This window comes from Camelus ferus, chromosome 16 (genome assembly GCF_009834535.1).
Source record: "Camelus ferus isolate YT-003-E chromosome 16, BCGSAC_Cfer_1.0, whole genome shotgun sequence".
In the NCBI taxonomy this organism is placed as follows: Eukaryota; Metazoa; Chordata; class Mammalia; order Artiodactyla; family Camelidae; genus Camelus; species Camelus ferus.
The window spans coordinates 44,752,496-44,776,839 of NC_045711.1; the positions used below are offsets into that span (position 1 = coordinate 44,752,496).

Here is a 24,344-nt window from a genome sequence, read left to right on the forward strand (position 1 = left end):
CTCGACCTGCCTGCTAAGGAGGCTCCCAACCTCCCGTCACCACCGAGGCTCCTCCTGTCCATCTCCTACACCTGGCCTTCCACTAGCTACTCCTGTCACCTCTAGTGTGCTTTGTCCATAATGCAGAGAGCACATTCCTCAGCCAGGGGTGAGGTTGCAGGAATCATTTTACTGTTTCAGGTAGAGTGCTCAGCCACAAACTGCTCACCAACAGTTACAAGCAGGTCTCAGATCAGCTGCTCAGTTCAGCCCGATTCCAGGTTGTGCACCAGTGCACACCCCACCCACCCCACCCCCGCAGGTGATGCCCTGTCACTGGGGGACTTCCCATGCAAATATGCAAATGGGGGCCCCTTCTCTGAGCTCTTTCCCTAGACCCTCATCCTCTGGTCATTCACCTCCCAACAGATGATAATGCAAATAATACTTGCCAATAGAGATGCAAATTGTTTTCAGAGGAATGCAATTGATTGTTGTTCTGTGAATACAGACTAGATTTGCCAGTTTTTGCATCTATTTGTAAATTCATTTCAGGATGCCTTCTTTGACTATATACAGGAGGTACTTTGAATCCTCCTTTGAACAGGTTGTAGCATCTCATGGGGTCCCTCACTCATTAATGAATTAAATATAATCTTTGACACATGTTCATTTTATTTCGGTATGATAGTCATGATGGTACTTTTTCAAAATTAATTATCCTTTATTACCCCAGCAGCCAGCCTGGCATCTGGAAACGAGGATGGTGGGGGTTAGGGGCGGGGCGCCCCTGGTGACAAAAGTGTGCACCCCCAATGGCTGATGGGCCCCCCTAATGCTGCTCCCTGCTAGATGTTTCCTTGTCATCCCGCATGGCTGGCGGTGGGCGAGGGAGAGGGGAGGGGTCCTTGTCATTCTTCTCAACAGCCATTCTGCTAAGTTTTTGCTGATGGAAGCGTAGAAAGACTTCAGTGCTCCCTCCTGAAGGGAAGCCCCCGCCCCACATTCTGAGCAGAAAAGGGCCTTCTTCCCAGCCATGCTCAGACCCGGGGGCTCACAGAGCAGGGCTCTGGAGAACAGGAGCTCAGGCTCTCTTGCTGGGTTCCTCAGTGAGCCACTCATTTAAGCAGCCTTAAGTGAGCACCTACTATGCACCTGGTGCTCTGCGAGGAGCGCCAACCAGGAGGGCTCCCCCTGTTGGTCTCTCTCAACTTCCTTGGCCTCCGCCTTGCTGTCACTCATGTCCCAACGGATCCTGGCTTTAGATGGGGACTTTAAGTAACCAGGGAAGCCCTGTTCCCACCCCCAGCCCTCCCAGCAAGCCTGGCCCAAAATCCTTCTGTGGGAGGCAGGCCTCCTGGACTCCAGGTCAGCTGACTTGCCTCAATGGCCACTCCCTTCCCCGGGGAAGACTTCCTTACAGTGGGGCCTCCTTCCCCAGTGAGGAAATCAGCACCCTCTCCCCACCAAAACGCCTGGGTCTTTAGAGCCCCCGGTGGGGTGGGGTTCAGTGAAAAGAGCAGCAGGCAGCGGGTCACACACCCATTACTCTCTGTGTGGCCTTCTGCGGGGGCTTCGCCTGCCCGTTTTCCCACACGGAGCACGAGGACGGGACCAGGAGAGCCTGTGAGCCTGAACGAGGACCAGGTGAAACCCTTAGCCCAGCACACAGCCCGCTCTGAGTAAATGCTGGCTGCTGTCACTGTCGCTATTAATTATTAATCCCCCCATGAAAGGCTAAGTGGGGTCAGCATTGTTAATTCCATCCTCTAAACTGGCAAATTGAAATCCAGATGATAAAGAGATTCAAAATGTCTCTAAATGCAAGTCCAAGTACAAAGCTGGAAAGCAAGAACCGGGGACCCCACCCACCCCAATTTGAATTCCCCTCCACAATTCTCCAGGAAGGAAAAAGGACGGGACCATTTAATGAGCCAGTGAGGCAGGAGGAACATGTTGGCTGCAAAGGCCTGGCCACCAAAATCCCAGGAGTCCTGTGCCCTGTTTGCCATGACCACCTTGATATCATTATGGGGCCACGTAGGCAGCAGGCTGCTCCTGGCACTGAGGCTTAGGGCTCCAGGCACCCCCGCCATGGAGTGTGGGGGCAGCAGCTCCTTCACTCAGGATGCTCACCCACCCCCACCCTCCTCTGTGGGCATCAAGCAGGTCTCCTGGGAAGCAGGTGATCTGAAAGCCCCCATGGAGGCTCATTAAATAGCATTTGGAGGCTCCAACCGCCAGCCCAGAGATGGATAGATGGATGGATGGATGAACAGAATGGAGCCAGATCTTCCCAGGAAACCATAGCCCCACCTCCCCACGCCTACTCTCTCCTTTCAGTCCGGGTAAACAAGACAGGGCTCAAGGCGGGGTCAGAGCCCAAGGGGGCGGGGCTTAGATGAGACCACCTCCTATTATGGGCTAAGCACTGTGCTAATTATAATAGGCAACAGGTGACTCTCAGGTGGTGCTTGCTCTGTACCAGGCACCCGTCCAAATGCTTTACATGTGCTATTTCATGTAGTCCTCACAATTACCATAAGAGAGGAGTACTATTATTACTCCCTTATAGAGATGAGGAAACTGAGGCACAGAGAGGATCAGTCCCTTGTGCAAGCTAAGCACCAGGCCTGCAAGACCTCATTAAATTGTTCTCACAAGTCTGTGGTGTAAGGGACTATTCTTATCACGATTTTATAAAGAAACTGGCTCAGAGAGGTCAAGTAACTTGCACACGATCACACAGCTAAGAAGGAGGGGGACTCTGAATTAGGACACAGCTGGTTTTAGCCACCTGTACCCAAAGCTCAGTCATATTACCATCAGCCCTGGGATGTGGGTGTATCATCCTCAATCCTGTTTTCCAGAGGAAGAAACCACGCTCCAGGGGGTGAAGTGAACAGCCCAGGGCTTATGACTAGTTAATCAGGAGCAGGGCCAGCCCATCTGTCTCCACACGCCAAAGACCGTTTTCCAGGAGGCCACACACTCCTGCCCGTGTGGAGTCCACACCTTCCCCATCAGACCAGGCCCCCCCAGAGTTAGCAGCTTGACGCCGCTCCACTTCCAGAGCTTCCTGACACAGAGGCCCCAGCTGGGGGGTGCTCAGTGGAGACAAGATACTTTCTGGGGCCCAGGTCTGATCACACACTCCGCAGGCTTACAGGCGGGGAGCCTCCTCTCCCTGAAGATCTGTACTGGAGACTGGAGGGAAGGCAGGGTAGTGAGGGGAGACCTATTTGAGGAGAGCCTCATTGGACCTGGTCTCAGAGGAACTTCAAAGCTCCACCCAGTTCCCAAGAGCTTCCCCTGGAATCCTTGATCCTCGGGAGCCCTTCATGCCCCACTTAAGATCTACCCTCTTTCTCACAGTCTCAGGCTGAGGACAGTGAGCCTGAAGGGTGCACTGGCTCCCAGTGTCCCCTCTCAGTGCTGCTGCCCAGCCTTGGGTGACCTTGGGTGGCAGACTCTTCCACTTCAGGCTTTGTCTCTGCTGAGGAAGCAGAGGGTTCCACGTTGAAGTCTCCACTCAAATAGAGCCATGAGTGGACCCACCCCGGGGAGGCAGCCAGGCCCAGGACACCCAGGAGCCCACCCCACCAGCCACTCTCATGGCCTTGCACTGAGGTAGGAGACACGTGGTAAAGTCCCTTATGAAGAGGAGCTGCCCACAGATGCCTGGGGCCCGATGTGGTTGTCTGGACAAAGCCTCCAGTATATAGCAGGAGAGATGGGGAGTGGGGGCGTGGAGACAGCGACAGAGACCAAGAGATGGGGGAGATAACTGACAGAGAGAGAGGAGGAGAGATAGAGACAGAGATGGAGACTTACAAAGACAGAAGCAGAGAAAAAGATAACAGAGAGTGAGCCAGAGAGACTGACGGAGAGAGGAACAGAGAGAGACACAGAGACACACCTACAAATCCAAATATAGCCCTTGAGGAAGACAGGCAGTGAGGACCAGGGGCTCCAACAGATACAGAGAGGAAGGGGGAAGGGGAAGGGGGAGGGGAAGAGACAGAGCAAGCTAAAGGCATACTTAGAAAGGAAAACAGACAAGATGCAGAAGAGACAAGCCAGACAAAGGGCAGAAGCAAGAGGACTGTCAGGAAGTGAGGAAAAGGAAGGAGGGCGATGGGAGAAGGTGCAGCCGGCAGAGCCCTCGCCCCGTTGGCCCCGCTGGCCCCACCACCCACATGGTTCCTGATTTCCTAAAGGCATGAGAACGATAACCATTAATCTCTATAAATAATTTTATCCACCGAGCCTTCTAAATGGGTTCTGTGTCTATGAAAGCTTTTAAAAACCATTTGCTTGGTAAACAGGCCGATAGCAAACAAAGGCCTCTTCCTAACAGCAGGAGGGGAGGCTGGAAGACCAATTAGGCTGAGGGGTAATTAAAAGGGAGAGTATGTCCGCTAGCCCCCTGCCCACCTCCTTGCCTCAGGGCCTGGGAGGCAGCTGAGGCAGCCTGTCTGGAGTGGACTCTGGCTCTTCAGTCCATTTCCCACCATGGTCCTCTCTTGTGGCTCAGTTCAGTCAGTGCCTGCTCACAGCCACGCCCTCGGGCTGGGAGGGTCCCACCTCAGCCACTGCCCTGCGCTGAGTCAGCCCACCCACACAGAGAGGGCATCTTATTCTTAACAGAAGCCTGAGGGAGCTGAAACCTTGGTACTGGTATTCCTATGTGTTTAGGAAGTTCTTCTTTGTCTCTAGCCTGAGTCCCTCATGCTTTCCATGCTCTCCAGCCTTTAGACCCGAGGTTTCCCTGGTCACAGCTGTCTGAAAACAGACTGGGCGACCTCTCAGATAGGGAGTTTCCTATCCCTGACTCTAACCCTCCTTCCAACTAGGGCCCCTTCTGTGCCCGCCTCTGGACTGGCCCACCTTGTCAATATCCCTTCTGTATCTTCACTCAGAGCTGGACTTGCCCAGAGAAGAACCGTCTTGCCCTTTATTCTGCCTGGTGTGAGCTCACTATTTGCTAAAGCTTCCCGGTCTTTATCACTCCTGCTGGCGCAGCCTTGGCTCTCAGGACTCCCAAAGCAGGATGCCCCCTTTGTCCCTGTTTAAGCTTCATCTTGTCAGATTCTGGTCTTTGTGCCAATCAACAGAGATCCTTTTGGATACGATTCTATCACCCGGCTTATTCGAAATCCCTTCTGGTCTCCATTCAGCCTCCAGGGCTGGGCTCAGGGGTGCTCCTGGGGATGCTCTGCGTATTGCTGGGCACAAGGTCCCTATGTCTCCCCTTAACTTCAGCAGTGATCCATGTGTGGGCTGCTCTGTCTCCTTGAACTGCCCACTGCCATCAAGCCCCCCACTCATGCTACCCATGGTGGCCTAGCTGTGCCAGAGAACCGGGATCCTGGCTTCACAGACAGGCCCCCGCATGGCCCAAGGTGGTCCACTGGTGCCGGGGCACCTCCAACCAGCCCTCTCTGACCCCTAGGGCACCCCCCACAGTTCCCTGACTCAATGAACTTAGAACCCACAGAGGCTCCAGGTAGCAAAGGGGGAGCCTGTACCTCCCACCAGCTGTGATGAAGCAAGCGCCTGCCCCTCAGATGTCCAGAGGCCACAGAAGGGAAGGCCACAGGATGATAGCTTCGTTTCTCAGTGCTGGTACTTAACAGCTCTCAGCACAAGGTCACAGGTTGACCAGGGATGTGGTATCTGTGGTTTCCCAAACTTCTCCTGCGTGAAACTGAACAGAGAGGAGCAGCCAAGGACTTCAGCCAGCCTTTCCCTGAGTCCTGTGTCCCTTCCTCCAAAGGAAGGTGGGCAGAGCACAAGTCACTGGCTAGACCTCATCCTGGCTTGACTCTGGGAAGAACAAATCACCCGGCAATAGCCATCCTAACTCAGTGTCATACATAGTGTCTACGATTGTCAATTTCATGTGACTGCAGCTCTGCCATTTAGCTGGGTGACCCTGAGAAAGTTACTTAACCTGTCTGAGCCTCTGTTTTCCGAAGTGTAAAATGAGAGCACTGCCGCCTCCTTACAGGGGTCACCTGGGCATTTATTGAGTGTCCACCGTGTCTAAGGAGCCACGGAAGGACTGCTTCATCCCAGCCCCACAGAGTGGATGCTCCAGGTTCAAATCCACTTTCCAAAACCCTTGGAACCAGATTTTTGAAAAGTACTTCAGCGCACATTGTTTATTTCACGATGCCTCCAGGGGTGCACCCCATAATCAAAGACATTAATGTATCTGTGGAGAAACCAGTGACTATTCACTTAAAGCAAAGTGGATAAACTGTGTTTACAGCTTTATGTCAGGTCAAGTTTTGTCACCAAATGGGTTTTGAAACAAAGCTCCTGAATGGCAGGTGAGGGACGTGGACCCAATTTGTCGTCCCCATTTTATAGATGAGGCAGCAGATGCCGAGAGGGTGAGCAGGGCTGAGGTCCGTCTGTCTGCATCCAGGACCTGAGCCCTTACATGGCCACCTCACATTTCTGAGGGCTCAGTACGTGATTTTGGCTCTCGCCTCCTACCCAGTGCTTTCATATCGGGGCCTTCCTTCCGTCCTGGTAACCTCCCAGGGGCAAACTGGGAAGACTGAATGCCTGCAAACAAGGCATTAAGTCCCAGACTGGGGAGCGACTCTTGCAGCAATACAGGGGTTTGTCCTTGCTGTCCCCCGCCTGCCTTCCTAGCTGGCCTCTCTTTCCAGCCCAGTCCCTTTCCTTGGACAGTGCCCGCCCCCCCCCCCCAGGCCTCACTCACGCAGGGTCAAAGGTCCACTGCATCTCGGTACCCATGGGGGACAAGTGTGCTTCCTTGTGAGCCAAAGGCAGGCATGCAGGGGGTGGGACGAGGGCAGAGTGCCCTGTCATGACAGAGGGACTGTGGGTCAGTGGCGTGGCTTCACGGCACCCTGGAAAAATCTCCACACCTAGCCTCCCATCCGCAGCCACCCGACCCCAGCCCCGGCAGGGGGAACACTGCCAAGGGTGTAGGCTTGAGACGTCCTCCCGCCATGCCTGGCCTCGACCCCAGTCTACAGGCAGCCCCTTTCCCCAGGTGCCTCCCCCAAACTTGAAGGGTGTCAGGTTTCCTAGGAGTCTGTGTACTGCGCTGTTCCAGGTTCAACCACCCCATGTCTGCTCTGTGGCTGGGCTCCCACCCTGAGATGTGTCAGACGCGTTCTTTCCCTGTCGCTGCTGTAACGCACCCTGCAAGCTTGGTGGCTTAAACATGTTTATTATCCTACGGCTCCAGAGGCCAGAAGTCTGAAAGGGGTCTTTCTGGGCTAAGACTAAGTTGTCAGCAAGTCTGTGTTCCTTTTGGAAGCTCTCAAGGAGAATCTGTTTCTTCGCCTTTTCCGGCTTCTATAGGCTGCCCACCTTCTTTGGCTTGTGGCCCCTCCATCTTCAAAGCCACTGAGGGCGGGTCCTCACACTGTGTCGTTCCAACCTTGCTTTTGCCATTACATCCTCTGCCTCTTCTGCCTCCTCCTTCCATATTTCAGGACCCCGTGGCTCTTTTGGGCCCATCTGGATAACACAAGGTAGTCTGCTTAAGGTCAGCTGATTAACAAATTTAACTCCATCTGCAACCTTACTTCTCCTTTTCCATGTAACGTAACATATTCACAGGTTCTGGGGATTAGGGTGTGAACGTCTTTGAAAGGCCATTATGCCAAGAGCCACAGAAACCAGGGAGGCAATGTGCTGAGAGGGAAGGGAGTGGGCTGGAGAAAAAGGAGGTCTGAGCTCATTAATTTTTCTGCCACTCACTGCTGGAGTGACCTTCGGTAAGTGACTTAATCTCTCTGTGCTTCAGCTGTCTCATCCATTCAACAACTATGGGTGGAATACCTAATATATGCTGAGTCTAAGCACCAGGGATAAAGCAAAGATTTCCTCTCATGGACCTTTCGTCCTAGTGGGAGGGAGATGGAAAAGAACCAAATCAACATTTCAAGTGTCGGGTGGTGGGAATAACTGTTATGGAGCAAAATAAGCAGGGGGTGGGTAAAAGGACTGAAGGGTAGGGTGAGATGCTATTTTAGGAGAAGCAGTCAAGGAAAGCTGCTCTGAAGAGGTGACAGTTGAGCTGAATGAAGTGAGTGGATGGATACAGGCCTGAAAATGAATATTGAGGGGAAAGACCTTCCAGGCAGGTGGGAATGGTACATGCAAAGGCCCTGAGGCAGGAGTGGACATGGCGTGTTTGAGCAGTGGCAGAGAGACCATGGTGGTAAAAAGAAGAGAGTTGCAGGTGAGAACCTTGGTGAGGCAATGGGGGTCACAGTAAGTAGGGCCTGGCGGGACATGGGGGGCACTTGGGGTTTTATTTCAAATAAGATGGTCAAGTTGAGAGTAAGTCAGGAATTAATGTTTGTAAGAACACCTAGCACGGGGGCTGACATATAACAGCAGCTTAATAAACTGAAATCCTTAAGCTCCAGGAAGACAAGAGACCATGTCTCCTCAGTGAGTCAGAGTTCCCTTGGGCAGAGCTGCGTCTCCTGCATCTGACGAGGGCATCCCCTTGGCAAAGCATCTCAGACTCTGCAGCCCGGAGCCCAGCCCTCTCCCCACAGTCGCCAGTACCACCCACCGTGTTTGTGTTTGCACAGTGTTTCCTGTAGCCCCTGTGGTTCTGTTAGCTTTTGTTGCTCCTTTATTAATTGCCTTTTCTGTCCTTGGGATTATTTGATTTCCGCTTAATTGCTTAATGACAGCAAGGTTTATTTTTGTTCTTTTCTTTCCCAGAGGTAGGGCGTATGCCGGAGAGTGGGTCGGGCTGACTGCTGGGGGGGGTCTTCTCTGGGGTGGCCTCTCCTCTCCTACCTGGGCCCTCAGGCCCCGCCCTCCAGAAACTCTCAGAACGAGCGGTGCCTGACAGGCAGGGGAGCCAACGGTGACCGCCGAGGGTAGAAAATGGGCCCGTCACACAGCTCAGTGACAAAGCAAGTAGCAAAGAAAAATCTCTACAGCATGATCCCAACTCAGTTGAATAAACGCTAAACAAACACACAGAGAAAGATTCATTCTTCCTACAGGAATTTACAGAGAGTTTCTGTGCCTGTTTCCCTCTGGTTCCCAGAGATACAGGATGTGATTCCAACATGTGAAAAAGATAAGGCCCTGCCCTTGTGGAAGTTACATTCCAGAGGGAGAGGTGGGTCATAAATGAGTAAATCAGCAATTGGTAATTCTAAATAATAATACATGCTGTGAAAAAAAAAATAGGGAGCAATAATAAGGTCATGACCAGGGAAGACCTCACCAAGAAGGTGGTATTTTTTGAAACAAACCAAAGTGATGAGGGGCTAGTCATGTGATAATCAGGGCGAGATTGATCCAGGCAAAAAAAAAAAAAAAGGCCTGTGCAAAGGCCCTGAGGTTAGAATGAGCTTGTGTCGTTGGAACAGACAGAAGCCTGGTGTAGGTGGTGGTGGGAGGGTGGGGGAGGTTGAGGTCAGAGAGGAAAGCAGGGGCCAGGTCAGAAAAGGTGTCAGAGACAGCAAGACCAAAGTCAAGTTAAAGGATAGGAGGCAAACTTGGGGCCACTCACAGGCTTGGAGGGCCCCAGCACCACGGAGACAGGAGACTTCAGCCAGAGGTCTGGGCTGGGGACAGGGTAGTGGTATCCAGATTCTAGTGGGAGAGGGCACTGAACAGAGGATAAGAAGTAGCTGGAAGCTGTGTGTGTGTAGCCCCAGGGGACCCTGCCAGGTTAGGACAGACAGGAAGTGGCCTCCCAGGATGTGAGCAGAGTGCCAGCTCTGCAGACTGGATGCTCATGGCGGGGAGAGGGAAGGGTTAGGGGAAGAGGCTGTAGCCTCTAGCTTGCAGGACCTGGGCCTCTAGGAATCACTTCTTTGTGCACTCATTTATTCAATGAGCACATATTAAATGCCTCTGAAGTGCCTGGTGAACTCTCATCATTAGGGATGGACAGTGAACTTGATGGACTAGGATCCTGCCGCCCTGGACCTCATAGCACGGCAATGAGAGCTATGTCCACTCGACCGACCTACCCCCTTGAGGGGGTAGGGGGAGGGAGGGAAGGAAGTTCTCTAAATATATACAAGGTGCCAGGCCTAGGCTGACCTCTAACATTCACCATAGCATTTAATCCTCACAACAACTCTAGGAGGAAGTAGCATCAGACATGACTTATACATGAGGACCCTGGGGCTCAGAGAGGTTAAGAGATTTGCTCAAACTCACACAACTGTAAGTGTAAGTGATAATTTGAACCCAGATCTGTCAGAATCCAAATCCTGGGCTCCCTTGAGACCACCACGCTGGAGGCTGGAGCGGGGTCTTGTTTCTGTGGGCTGGGCTGGGCAGGGATGAACCATGGATGGCAGGTGATCACTGGGTGTGTGGATGGGGGGCCGGCTACCTAAGAATGACCATACTGAAGGGAGGGGTTTGCTAGGGAATTGGACAGAAGGTGCCCCCTTCACGCACGTGATCTGGGCCCAGGCCCTACAAGGAGCACACAGCAAGGCTCCCTGAGCTGTCCCCCAGCCCTTGAGGCTCTCTCTCTGGGGACACTTAAGGACTAAATTTTGGGGACTTCCCTTCCACTACATTGGGGCTTCCGAGGCGGCTCAGAATCTTCAGTCTCACACACACACACACACACACACACACACACAGTCTGTTATCTCACAACCCAGTGTTCAAAGCCCTGCCTAACCTGGCCCCAAACGCTTCAGGTTCATTTCTTTTTTTTTCCCTAACCAAAGTATAGTCAGTTACAATGTGTCGATTTCTGGTGTACAGCACAATGTTCCAGTCATGCATATACATACATATATTCGTTTTTATATTCTAGAGGCTCATTTCTAACACCTGGCCCCTCCCAGCACACAGACTCCATCCTGCAGCAAGCCAGGGGTCTCAGCGAGGGGTTGCTGGTGGCCAGGAACACATATACCCACTCATACTTACTCCAGGGAGTTTCATGGAAGCACACAGGACACCTTGTGTGGGGGCCCCAGGCATCTCTCTGCTCCCTTCTGCTCCTCGCTGCATGCCAGCTTTCTCTGTTTACCCACAGCCCCTTAACTCAGGCTGGCACCAATTTCTGCTCCCGGGATAAGCTTCCTGTCAGCTCGCCTGCTCACCACCATCCATCTGACCAGTTCTCAGGGTTCCAAGTCCCAGGAGCAAGGCTCTGATTGGCTCAGCAAAGGACAAGTGTCCGTGACTGGTCCAATCAGCTGTGCCGACAAGAGGTGGAGTTGTTTGGACAAAGGATTGTCCTGTCTAAGGGCCAAGAGTCTCTAAGAACAGGCGGTGAGCCTAGACCAATGGTTGACTTTGGGCCACTTCCTATTCTTCAAACAGACAGATACCTGCCAGACCTTGCTCCTGATGTCTCCTCTACCTGGAGCACCCTGCCCACGGATCTCTGTGCTTCGTGGTCCAGACCAAGTTACTTGACTTCTCCAGCCCTCCTATTGGGCAACAACCCCATACCCAACACCTTGGGACAGCCCCTTCCCCAGCTCGCCCACCGTGGCCTCTCCCAGTGATTCACTCCGTGTTCATCTGGGCTCCTCCTCCCCACATCCACTGACTCGGTCCTGCCCAGCCCCAGTCTGCACCGGGTGCAACATCCCAGTCTGCCTCCCCACCCCGACCCCTGTGCCCAGCACTGATAGTCAAACAAACTGAATAGGGCAAAAGTAAATGCACATTCTGGGGACCCACTCAGGCCTGTGAGGCTGACTCATTGGGGAAAACCATCTGCCGGGCTTTCCTGCAGCAAAGCATACTCCCCCTCTAGACTGAGAAGACGTCTGCTTGCCAGCCCAGCCTCCTAACCCCCACCCACAGACCAGAACTGTTTGGCCGGATCCTTCCAGCAGCCCCCATCTTCCTCAGTCTCCCATTCTGGGGCTCACTTCCTCCCCTCCCTAACACCTAATCCGAAACTCTCAGAGGGTGGGGGTTACACTCCTACCTGCAAATAACCTGTGGGTTACTCCCTACACCTGCAAAACCTTTAAAACAGAGATTACAGTCAAAATGCTTAGATGCTAAAAATAACTATCCCGCCCTCCCTCATCCCCTTTGCCTGCAGAGCAGGGTCTGACTTGGACTTTGCATTCTAAGCCCATCAATTTTTTCCCCCTCTCTCTTCTTTTTTAAACACAGGGTAATTTAAATCCTCTACTCACAGATGGGAGGTTTTCAACTTTGGCACTAGAACTGGGGTTTGATTTATTTATTTTTTGATCCTCAGAATAGATTTTGGTTTTTTGTCTCCCAGCCAGAGGGACCCCCTGATCCTCTGGGCTGAGCTCAAGCTTTTATAGAAATGATTGCTCAGACCCAAGAGGAGAGGTGACCCACCCAAGGTCACACAGCACAGGTGGGCTGAGGGCCCAGGTCTCCTGGCATCCCTTCTTTGGCCTCCTCTTTTTTCATTCTGCTACAGATGGTCATTTTTTACAACTTGCAGAAACCATGCACTTAATGAGAAAAACAAGAGGGAATGGGACCAACAAGCATCATCTGAGAGAAGGCAGAAGCCAAACCAGCTCCAACACAGACTTGCGCCACTATGAGGACAGTCCCTGTGTGACCCCAGAGCTGGTGGCTGGGGCCTGGAGAACAAGACTAGAACCACAGCCGCCTCCAGCGCCCCCTGGCGCCCAAACAGGGCCTCGAGCACTAACGGTTAGTGGCTCTGGTGCGTCTGCCTCCCTGACACTCCGGGTGAGGCCGGGATCCCAGGATCCACCCGTTGTTCTGAGTGCTGTCCTCATAGACCCGAGGTCCACAGAGGTCCACCTCGCTAGATACCAGGCCCTTTTCACACACAGTCACACCCAGCCTTCCCAACAACCCCATGAGGCTGGTTCCATTCCACTATGCCCACTCCACAGATGAGGAAGCTGAGGCTCAGGGAAACTCCACAACTTGTACAAGATCACATAGCAGGTATATGGCAGATCAAGAACTAGAAGCTGTCTGGCTCCAGAGCCCACACTCTTCCCAATATTGCCCTCTGATTACTTTGTTAAAGTTCCACAGGCTGGGAAGGAGCCAGGTGGAGAGGATCCAGGTAGGACTGAGGGACCATTTCATCCGCTTAAAAAAAAAAAAAAATGCTGTCTGTCACAAGTGCCTGGGGCCATGCAAATCAGCACCCAGCTGACCTTGCCAACCAGGGTGGACCCCATCCGGCAGCACCAGACCATCAGACGCTCGCCTAGGATCAGGCCTTTCTTCTTTGTCCCTGGAGGCTGGTCCTGCCCGTGTGGACAGGCCAGCCATTCTAGAGCCATTCCAAGGCCAGGACACCTGTATGCTCCAGAACAGGGGTGTGGTCCTGGACCATGGGGGTGGGTGGCATCGAAGTAGAACTAGATGGAAGTGGGCTATGCCAGGGCAGCGGAAGGACCCGCCCCCATTCCAGAAAGTCCTGCACTGATGGAGGAGGGGCAGGGAGAGGAGGAGGAGGCTCTGGCAGGTAGGAAAATGAAGCTGCTGTCTCCTTGGCGTTTGGGTCTTAGGAGGATTCTCAGTGGGACTGGTGCTCACCCAAGTAAAAGCCCACGATCTTGAGATGACTGTCAGGGCCCTGTATGACCTGTGACCTCATGCCCTGTCCTCAGTGTTTGCTCCTCCCCAGCCACAAATGCCGCCTCACCCTTCCCCACATTCCCCAGGCACAGTCCTGCCCCCAGGCCTTTGCAGTTGCAGTTCCCTCTGCCTGCACCTCCTCCAGACATCACGTGGTTGACTCACCGCTTCCCATCCTGAACGCGATCTAGAATTGCAAGCAATCTAGAATTGCAAGTCAGCCCACCATTCTTGCCTTTTCTCCTTAATACCTCTGGCCATCTACTACAGTATATCTTGTCCTAATGGATGCATGTATTTGTCCGTCTGTCCCACGTAAGCTCTATGAGGGCGGGGATTTTGTCCGTTTCACTGTATCCCTGGAGTTTCCGACAGGGCCTGGCACATACGTGCGTCATCCCTGGATGAGGTCTTCAGCTTTCTGAAGGCAGGAGCCAGCATCACCTGGACCACAGTCTGGGATGAGTTTGGAAGCAGTGAGAAGATGTCACATCCAGGCACCTGTAACACCACCCAATTGTGAACAAGTGTGTGACTGAGGGCAGTAGGAGGCAGGCCAGGCCAGGGAGGAAATTTCCACCGGGTGTCCCAATTATCATGGTAATTATAGCCTCACGTTTGTCTCCACCGCAGCATATGCTTCTATTTCATCAGGAGAGTCTAGACCAACACTGAGGCATGTGTGTTAGTGTGCTTGTGCGTGTGCGTGTGCGTGTGCGTGTACGTGTACGTGTACGTGTGCGTGTACGTGTGTGTGTGTGTGTGTGTGTGTGTGTGTGTGTGTGTGTGTGAAAGAGAGAGAGGGAGATGAGAGGGAAAATTTTAGAAAAACGTATTCAGACTCAACAGGCAGCCACAGACCGATGGCACCCAAAGGGTATGTGCCAACCAGAACAACTGCCTTTTCCCTTCTAGTAAATTCCTCATACGGGCTGTGGGACCCAAGTCAATAAGGAGGTTCTAGGAAAGAGCAATTAAAGGCCCCCAAGGCTGTATTTTCCTGACATCCAACATCTGGGTGAAAAGTGAAAAATCATCATTGTCAGTGTTTTATTTTTCTCCGTACAAAGCTCTAGGTATTTAGAAACATCTGGGTGATGGGCTGGCTGATTCTGCTTTTCATCTAGATGCTCAGCATTGCCTGGATTCAGCCTGACTGTGGTTGCTGTAGAGACAGGTTCAAGCTGAGGAGTGGGTAGGGATGGTGCGGGAGAAGGAACCCATTCCTGCCCTGTGGAACCTTCTGTCCCTTGGCTCACTCTAGTCTTGGCCACCTGCCTCCTCAGCTGGAAGGATTTGTTCTCCCCAACCCCATCACACAGCCCCCAAGTTGCACAGAGCTAAGAGACACTGACGTTTCTTCAACATCTTCCACTGGGAATCAGCTGGCCCAGCACAGAATTAGCTGGCATCTTCCCGCTCTTGGATTATACAAGCAGCGACTGTGATCGAATCTGGCAACCAGGTTTATGAATCAGTCGATATTTATTGCGGGGAACAATCCATCTTCATGTCTGGTCTGTGCACACAGAACCCTGCTCCAGGCATACCCAGAGGCCTTGGTGCTAAATGTTGGAGAGGTCTGGGTGAACACATCTCAGGGAGGGGACAAAGGAGAGGGTCTGACACCATCAAAAAGGAGACAAAATATAATGAGTTGTGTAACTGTTCAGGGGGCAGGTAGCTACTCTGTCCATCCCATGTTTGATCTGTCCTGGTCTGCCCTTCTCAACCCTCTCCCAATCCCCCACACCATCCAACTAGCAAAAGTCAACTAATTGCTATATTATCTGAAGTCAAACATGTTGCAAAATTTTGAGGTAATACATTGCAAACTGAACTGAAAGTGTGTGTGTGTTCTAATAATCTACTCTTTTGTTCCCTCCTCTGTCCATTGGCGCATTAAAGAAACTGAGCCTGACCACCCAAGTTCAGTCTTCCGACCAGAGTCTCCAATCAGAGAGCGGAGGCTGTGACTCAGCTGATGGATGGCCAGGGCAAAGGCTACTCAGGAGTCTCTTGTTTGCATGCCTGCACTGATTGGCTAAACCGCTGGTCCCTAAGGTAGAAGGCAAGCTCCCAGTTAAAGCAGAGGGAATCCAGGTGTCCATCCACCCAAAGGCAGTCAGTTCATTTTTAAGGGCTACGAATCATGGTCTGTTACTGTTCTGGGCTTCCCAGCCTAATTGGAAGAACAGGAGTGAGGGGTGGAACTCAAGATGGGTGGGAAGGAAGACGTAAAATCGTCACCTTCTAGTGCCCCCTTCTCAGCCCTAACTCTGCCTCCTGCCCCAACCATTCCTTATTCCTCTGGTGCTCTCTGCCAAAGCCACTGCCCTTTCGGCACTGTGCTCACAGCCCACCCCCCAGACCCTCCCCCACCTGGAGCTTCTTACAGGAAATACAAGGCACTAAGGGAAATGTTTGAGGGGCTTGGTAGCCCTCCAAAAATTACAGAGCAGAATCTCTACAGCAGGGAGATGAGAGACACCCTGACCCTCCATTTCTCCAAACTTCACACCACTTAGGATCATGGAGGCTGTTCTAGCAGTGATGTTGGGGGGCGATGGGTGGGTTGGGGAGACTGGACCTGGCACCATCTTCACCTACCCACAACGCCTGGGCCTGAAGTGGAGCAGAGGAGCTGCTTTCTTGCCTTACAGAGGCAATAGGGCTGGGGGCAGGCCAGGCAAAAGGGGCAGCCCAGGAACTAACTCTACAGATGGTACAGACAAGAAATGGGCTGGGCCAGACACCCTCTCCCCAACGGGAGAAGAACGGGAGCACCCAGAGGACATAAGAGATGATGCCCCTCCCATCCCATCAAAGGACCAGAACACCTGGGTTCTTAACCTGCCTCTGGTCAATTACTTCACCCCCAGACCCCTGTAACATGGGGAATCATCGTTCCTCAGAGCTTCCCCAGAGCTAGTCACACACGACAACACATGCGAAGGGCTGGAATCTTTGTGGCTCCAAAGGACAGAATCTGAAGCAGTGGGTACATTTACAGGGAGTCAGCATGTAAAAGAGCCTTCTACATTCAAAGCACCCAGACATGGAAGCAGCTAAGATAGCGATCTAGCACAGTTCGAGCACCCAAGCAGAGTTCGGATGACCACCTGGGGAAGAGTATAATTTCTGGACACTTTCATGCACTGGGTGGGAATTTGGGCATAATCTGTTGGCTGCCTCTAACTCCTTAGGATTCTTGTGATTCATTCGTTGAACAGATGTTTATCAGTTGCCCACTTGACACACCTCTGTCACTGATGTGCTGTGTGACGACCAGTTTTCTTCCCTGAAGCCGTTTTCCCGTACAGAACATGAGAGTGTCGGGCCCGCGGCCCTCTGGGGGTTCTTTCAGCTCTGACAGGCTGCCTTGTTCTAAGCAGGATCAGAAGGAACTACGGAGGCTCACTCTCCTCTCCCTTGTCCCCCTCCTTCTCCTGCTTCTTCCCACACTATTCATAACTTAGCAGCGTTGGGACAGAATGAACTCCTCCTGGCCTGTGATGCCGTGCAAAACAGATGGGCTTGTTGCCATGGAGACCAGGGAGCTACTTGTCCTGGGGGCTGGGGATTGGGTGGGGGGTGAAGGCAGGCACGGGTGATTTACTCCTGCAATAGCATGGCCCAGAATCTACATGAATGTTAAACGGGGTGGCTCCAGGCAATCACTCAGCCAGACAGATCCGAAACTACTGAGGATGAAAGACCCAGAACATTTGTGCCTCTATTCCCCTCAGTGCCTGCGACTTCCCTGGCTCCCCATCCCCGCTGTACAACCTCGAGCAGGTAAGCCCCTCTCTGGCGCAGGGGTTTGACTCAATCCTCCCACAGGCAAAACTAGAGGAACACACAGTCTATCCTTAAAAAAGAGGGGACACAGGCAGTTCTGGAGGGCACTGGCTGGGGACACTGAGGGAAGCTGACTTCTTGGGCTCATTAGAAAAAAAAGAGTTCTCTCGCAATCAGCAGTGTCCAACCACAGATGGGCTGCCCCAAGAGGGAGTGAGCTCCCCAACCTTGGAAGCATTCAAACTGGGCTGGGAAGATCCTCCATCAGAGATTCTCAGGATGACTCCCCATCATGTAGGAGATAGAGGCTGGTGGCGTCTAAAGGCGACGCTTTCAATTCTGAGATCTTGTGATAGCAGAGGCAGCAGAATATCATGGTTACAAGCTTTGGAGTCAGACAGACCTGGGCTCAGGTCCCAGCCCTGCATCTTACTTGTTGTGTGACCTTAAGCAAGTTAACTCTCTGAACCTCTATTTCCTCACCTGTGAAATGTGAGTCGTAATACCAGCTTTATAGGTTTTTTTGGAAAGGATTAAAATGAAGCAATGCATCTCAAGTGTTTAGTACAGTACCTGGCACATATTGAATACCTGATACGTGGTTATAATTATTATTCTGTAATTGGTAAACCTACAAAGGAATGGAAGCTCTCCAGCTGTTTGGATCAGATTCAGCCAAGAAGACTGGCTCCTGATCTGCCACTTATTGTCTCATCTGTAAAATGAGGCTGATAATAGTGCTCACCTCATAGGATTATTGTGAGCATTGAATTCTATGTCCTGCCTAAAGTGTTTAGGATAGAACCCAGCACACAGCAAGTACCCAATAGCTGTGTGTTACCATCACCCTCATCGTTCTCACCTCTAGTTGTCTCCTCAGGACTTAGTACCTGTTAAGGCCAAGAGATCGATTTAGAGATAGTGGCTTATGAGTGAGGCAGTGCTCCTTCAAAATTTAGTGGAGACAACAGAGACTGAAAAGAAGAGAAAGAAAAGCAGGCAGCCTGAAGAAAGACCCAGCAGAGCGAAGTTGCTAATTAATGGAGAAGAGCAAGGACTCACAGGTGGCTGCACACTTGTGGGGAAGGGAGGGAGACTGAGAGAACAGGAGAAGAGGGGACCGATGGAGAACAGGGTGAATGGTTCCACGTGGAAACCCCAATCTTCATACAATGCAAATGTTACATATTCAGTCGACAAACATATCTTGAGCACCTACACTTCATTAGGCACTAAGAATACAAATATGAACAGATGTGGTTCCTGCCCCCAGTGACTCTGTAGTATTGATGGGGGAAGCAAAAACACCGCACATGGATGCGATGAAGTATAACAGATGCTTTTATCCACAAGTATCAGTCCAAGGAGCTGCAGAACAGGGAGGTGATTGATTTCACCAGGCTTCAAGGAGGAAGTTGCTCATCAAATGAGTAGATCTTCTCCAGGGAGACTAGGGGAAACATACTCTGGACAGAGGGAAAGCATGAGGAAAAATACCAGTAAGTGAAAAGCCATGTCATGTTCTAGACTTATAAGTCACTCTGATATTTAGGACTATCAGGTCCAGAGCGGAGGCTAGAGATGCCTGAAGGGACCATGGCCTGGACAGCAGTGTGGGCCATAATACAGAAATAGGGAAGGATCAAGAAGGGGGTGTGAGGGGGTGTGGGAACCCTAAAAAGGAAGGAGATGGGAGTTCACAGCGTAGGTTTAGAGTCAGATATGCAAGAGGAGAGTTCTGCGGGGAGGGTCAAGGACAACCCTTCCTTTAAGGTAGGAGGGAAGGAAGAAAGAGAAGATAAAGACATTTTGAAGTAGGGAGTGGGGAACAGGCCTAAGAGCTCCACGCTTGACCTTTCCAGAAAAGTCAGCAGCAAGGACATTAGTTAAAACAAACAAAAAAAAAGGGCAGGGAGGAGGAGGAGGTAAGAGGCCCAGCCATGCTACATTATGAAGGGAAAAAAGAACACAATCACGAATCTCAGGAATGAAGGCGAGTCTATTACTGCACTTCCTACAGTCATTAGAAGGGTCAATAAGAACACTAAAAACAGCGTAGACAAACTAGATACATTCCCCAAGAAATACTAGTTACTAAAACTGACACAAGATAAAATAGAAAAACATAAATAGCCCTCTATCTTTTAAAGAAAGTGAATTTGTTATCAAAAATCTTCCCACAAATAAAACTCCAGCACTAGATGGTTTCACTATGAATTTCATCAAATATATAAGGATGACATAATGCCAGTCTACACAAACTCAGAAGATAGAGGAAGATGAACATTCCCAGCTTGTTTCATGATGCCAAATTCACCCTGACGCCAAACCCTGACAAAGACACTACAAAAAGAGGCAAAAATGTACAATGCAATATCCATCAGAAACATAGATCAAAAATCTTCAATGAATTATTAGCAAACAAAATCCAGCATTACACAAAAATCATAATACCTCATAGCCAAGGGATATCCTGAGAAGGCATTTGCTTGAACACTCGAACTCATTAATATAATTCACTCTATTAACAGAATAAAGAAGACAGCCCATATGACTGTTTACATAAAATCCAACACCTTGTTCATCATGTTTTAAAAATCCGAGCAAATTAGGAAGAGAAGGAATTTCTTCAATCTGATAAAGGACATCTATGAAAAACCTACAGCTAACATCAAATTTAATATAATTTAATAGATATTCTCCCTAAGATCAGGAACAAAGCAAGGCTGTCCACTTTTACCACATCTATTTAACATTTTATTTAGCTAAAACCTAGGGCAGTAAGGCAAGATAAAGGGGAAAAAGGCACAGAAATCAGAAAGGAAGAACTAAAACTTTCTGCACAAATGACATGATTGATTTATGCAGAAAAATCCCAAGTAACCTATAAAATAGCAACTAGAACTAAGAAATGAATTTAGCAAAGGCACAGGATAAAAGAGCAGCACTCACAGATCAATTGTATTCCCATATAGTGGCAGCAAACCACTGGACAATGAAATCTTTGAAAATTCCGTTTACAGTAAGACCGCAAAACATAAAATACTTAGGAATAAATTTAACAAAAGGTGTGCAAGACCTATACAGTGAAAATTAGCAAAAAAAAAAAAAAACCCAAAAAACAAAACTGAGATAGGTTAAAGAGGTCTTAAATAAATGTTCCTGTAAGAGAAGACTCAATGTTATTCAAGTGTCAGTTCTCTCCAGTTTGATCTATAGAGTCAACACAATCCCAATCCTAATTTCCAGCAAGTTTTATTTGTAGAAATTGACAGGCTCATTCTGAAATGTATATAGAGATGCAAATGATCTAGACTATCCAAGGTAATTTTAACAAAGGAAAAACAATGTTGGAGAACTTAGACCACCTAATTTCAAGGCTTGCTATAAAACATGTGCATCAAGACAGTATGGCGGTATGAAGAGAGACATATAATTCCATGGAACAGAATAGAGAGCCCAGAAACAGACCCACATTTAAATGGTCATTTGATTTTCAAGGAGGAACTAAAGCAATTCTCAGGATAAAGCAGTCTTTTCAACAGGTGTGGCTGGAACAACCAGCTCTCAATATGGAAGACAATGAACATTGACCCCTGTCTCACACAGTAGGTAAAATTTGATTTGAGATGAATCATAGATCTAACATAAAGCTACTGTAAAGCTTCTAGAATAAAATGTAGGAGAATATCTTCATGACCTGCAGATAGACTACCTTCATGACCTCCTTTCTTAGCAAGGAGGCAAAAAGTAATCATTACTAAAGAAAAATATGATAATTTTAATTTCATAAAAATTTGTAACTCCTGCTCATCAAAAACACAGTTAAGAAAACGATGATGTACAATGGCTGCAAATAGCAGCCTCCTTGGTAGTGTTTGCAGCCTGTTACTTGCATGTGTTGCCCTAGGGATGTTGGTGACCACCCTTTCCAGTGGATATTTATGTCTGACCTCGTGTTGTCCCCAGTCTGGGCTCCAGATAGGTATTCAGGTGCCTTCAGAACGTCTCAGGGCCCAGTGACCAGAATCCATATTTCCCGAGTCATCATGCCCATCGCACCAAGCTGCAGAACAAGGAGCATGGGATTGAGGTCCTACATAGGGCCAAGTTCAAGTTCCCTGGTCACCAGAAGATCCATGTTTCTAAGAAGTGGGGCCTTACCAAATTTAATGAAGATGAACTTGAAGAAATGGCAGCTGAAAAGTGGCTCATCTTGAATGACTGTGGGGTCAAATACATCTTTAATCATAGCCCTGTGGACAAACGGTGAGCCCTACACTCTTGCGGGCTTCAGCACCACCCCCTCCTTACTCACACCCACCAGTAAATCCAACTTCCTGTCCAAAAAAAAAAAAAAATGGATAACAAGTCACAGACTAGGAGAAATATTTGCAAAACATTCTGTTAAAGGACTTGTATCAAGTATATATAAAGAATTACAATGCAATAATAAAAACACAATCAACCTAGTAAAGAGAAGGGCAAATATCTGAACAGACATTTCACAGTAAGGCAGGTGTACTGAATGCAGGCCTACCTTGTGACCCAGCAATTCCACTTCCAGGTATTTACCCAAAAGAAGGGAAGATACATGTCCACAAAAAGACGTGTGCAAGAATCTTCATAGTATCTTTACTCACAGTAGCCCCTAATTGAAAACAGCCCCAAATAAACTGTCCATGAACAGGAAAATGGATAAACCAATTGCAACCACTACTTGGTAGTAAAAAAGGAAAAGACAGTGCTGACACATGCAACAAAATGAACGAATCCCCAAAACGTGATGATTCCATTTATGTGAAATTCTAGAAAGGTTTTTTTAAAAAAAATGAAAATGGATTGCTTCTGATGATTGACTGGAAAGGATAATGAGTCGACTTCCTGAGAGAAAGTGACAGAACTGTTCCATGTCTTGATAGGGATTTGGATTTCACATGTGTAAGCATTTGTGAAATCTTGAAGAATACACTTACAATGTGTACATTTCACCATTTCATTGATGTAAATTTAACATCCCTTCCCCCATACGCATGCACACGAAAAAACCACAAGTAAATATTGAATTCTACTTAATGATATGCATGCTGAAGTGTTTGGAGTGAAATACACTGATGGTCTGCATCTTGCTTTAAAATATACCAGAGATAAGCTGTACTGAAGGCTAGATATGTGGATAGCTGTTTGATGGAAGAGATACAGCAAAATGTTGACAACTGTAGAATCTAAATGCTGAGTACTCACTTGTGAGTACTCAAAATTCTATCCAATTTTCTATATGTTTAAAATTTCAATAGAGGAGTCAAGAGAGGGGTTGCAGGGCTGGTCGAGAACAGAGAAAACTTAGAATAGCCTTGACAGGAGGGCAGGGAGGAGTGGTCAGAATTTCCCAAGGATAGTGAGGGTTTAGCTAGAGTTCGTAGCCTTCATTTGTAAGCAAGCCAGTCAGCATGTGTCCCAGAGGCTCTCTTGTCAACAGTCACCTCCAGCCAGCCTGATCCTATCCAATAGGATATCTGAGGACAGGATGGTTCCATTACATTTTCCATCTTCCAGTGGAGGGTGCCTTCCCCTTCAGACCAGAGGTTCTCCAGGGCAGGGACTAGATTCTCCCATCAGACTAGAAGCTTACTTCAAACAGGACCTAGATCTTCCCCATCACACCAGGAGCTTTCTTAGGCTAGGGGCTATGTGTCTTCTATTGTGAGTGGGGACTAATTTCACCACCAGGCCAGAGGACCTCTCTGCCACCTGATAGCAGCTTCTAAGAGGCCTGCTGATCATTTCTCTTTATTTCCTTCATGACTCCCACTTGGGCTCTGCAGCCTGAGCGCACTCAGCAGAGAGGGAGGGAGGGGTGATTGACAGTATCCAAGGAATGCTCTAATTTCAATCATCCCAGAAGCAGACACTCACTTATACAGGTTTCACATTTAGCCAGGGGAAACCAACATTAATTCACTGGAGTGATTGAGACTCTACACACCCTAAAGTGAAGAGATTCTAACTTGAGGTTCCCTCAGCAACTGTAGCTGGGCAACGTCACCCCCAGGCATTGGCAGGAGGTCATGTAGCTCAACAGCTCATTGGGCAGGTGGAAGCACAGCCGCCTCCGCACACCTGGGCCCACAGGATCTAAGGGAGGGATGTCCCCAGAGAGCCAGAGAGTTAGGCGTGGTGCTGAGACCCCAAGAAAAAGAACAAGCAGGGGAAGAGAGGGGAAGAGCCAAAATATGTCTCCCCCATATCTTATTCTCTCTCTCTCTCTCTCTCACACACACACACACACAAACACACACACACACACACACACACACACACACACAGGTGCACAGTATAATTCCTGCTCATAAGAGTAAATTCCCTAGCAACTGATTACACATTTTCAAGATGTCACATGATAGGACACTACGGTAGACACCTGGTTGAAAAATGGAACAAACTTGGTTAATATGTGGGATACAAGATCTGTTTATTGCTCATCCTTCAAGCCAGTTTCCCCAGATACTCCAATCCAGACTCTGCAACACACAGAGACATCTCTGACCCCTATAAGTCTGATTAACTTCCAGATTTGAGGGAGGACTCAGATTCTATCATGATAACACAGCTTATTTATATTATTCTGGGTGAGATGGAGAGAGGGCCATCAGGCTGAGCCATGAGAACTTATCTGCCATTTTCTACATCAGAGTTTTTCAAAATGTCATCTTGTGTTGCTTCCAGACTAGATAATGTAAAAGATCTTTTCACTTACAAAACACCTACCTTCTGCTAAGAGACTTGAGTGCCTTTCTGGGCTCAACATAAGTTAGAGAAATTTGTAATACTCCCATCCATCCCTTCAAATTTACTGAAACCAAGGCAAAGAGTAATGAGCAGCAAAACAACTCAAAAGGCAGGTGTTAGAACAAGACAAGGATACCTACTTTCACCATTGTTACTCACCATTGTACTACCAGAGCACTTAGACAAAGAAAACTAAGGCA

General features: G+C 49.5%; 1 protein-coding gene and 1 non-coding gene across 6 annotated transcripts in view; one reads left to right on the forward strand and one right to left on the reverse strand.

Moving 5' to 3' along the window:
• The window catches only part of CCT6B (chaperonin containing TCP1 subunit 6B), a 271,495-nt gene that overhangs the window by 10,089 nt on the left and 237,062 nt on the right, over positions 1-24,344 (reverse strand). The window contains exon 21 of one of the 5 annotated variants that reach the window (XM_032457734.1): positions 7,067-7,488. The exons of 3 other annotated variants lie outside the window; for them this stretch is intronic. The gene's annotated coding sequence lies outside the window, so the exon portion shown is untranslated. Of the gene's footprint in view, positions 1-7,066; positions 7,489-18,723; positions 18,822-24,344 lie in introns of those variants that run through there. One more of the 5 variants, XM_032457737.1, reaches the window with a different exon arrangement.
• LOC116656874 lies at positions 21,153-21,282 on the forward strand. Its single transcript, XR_004311879.1, has one exon. It is a non-coding gene; the product is annotated as a small nucleolar RNA SNORA70 (small nucleolar RNA).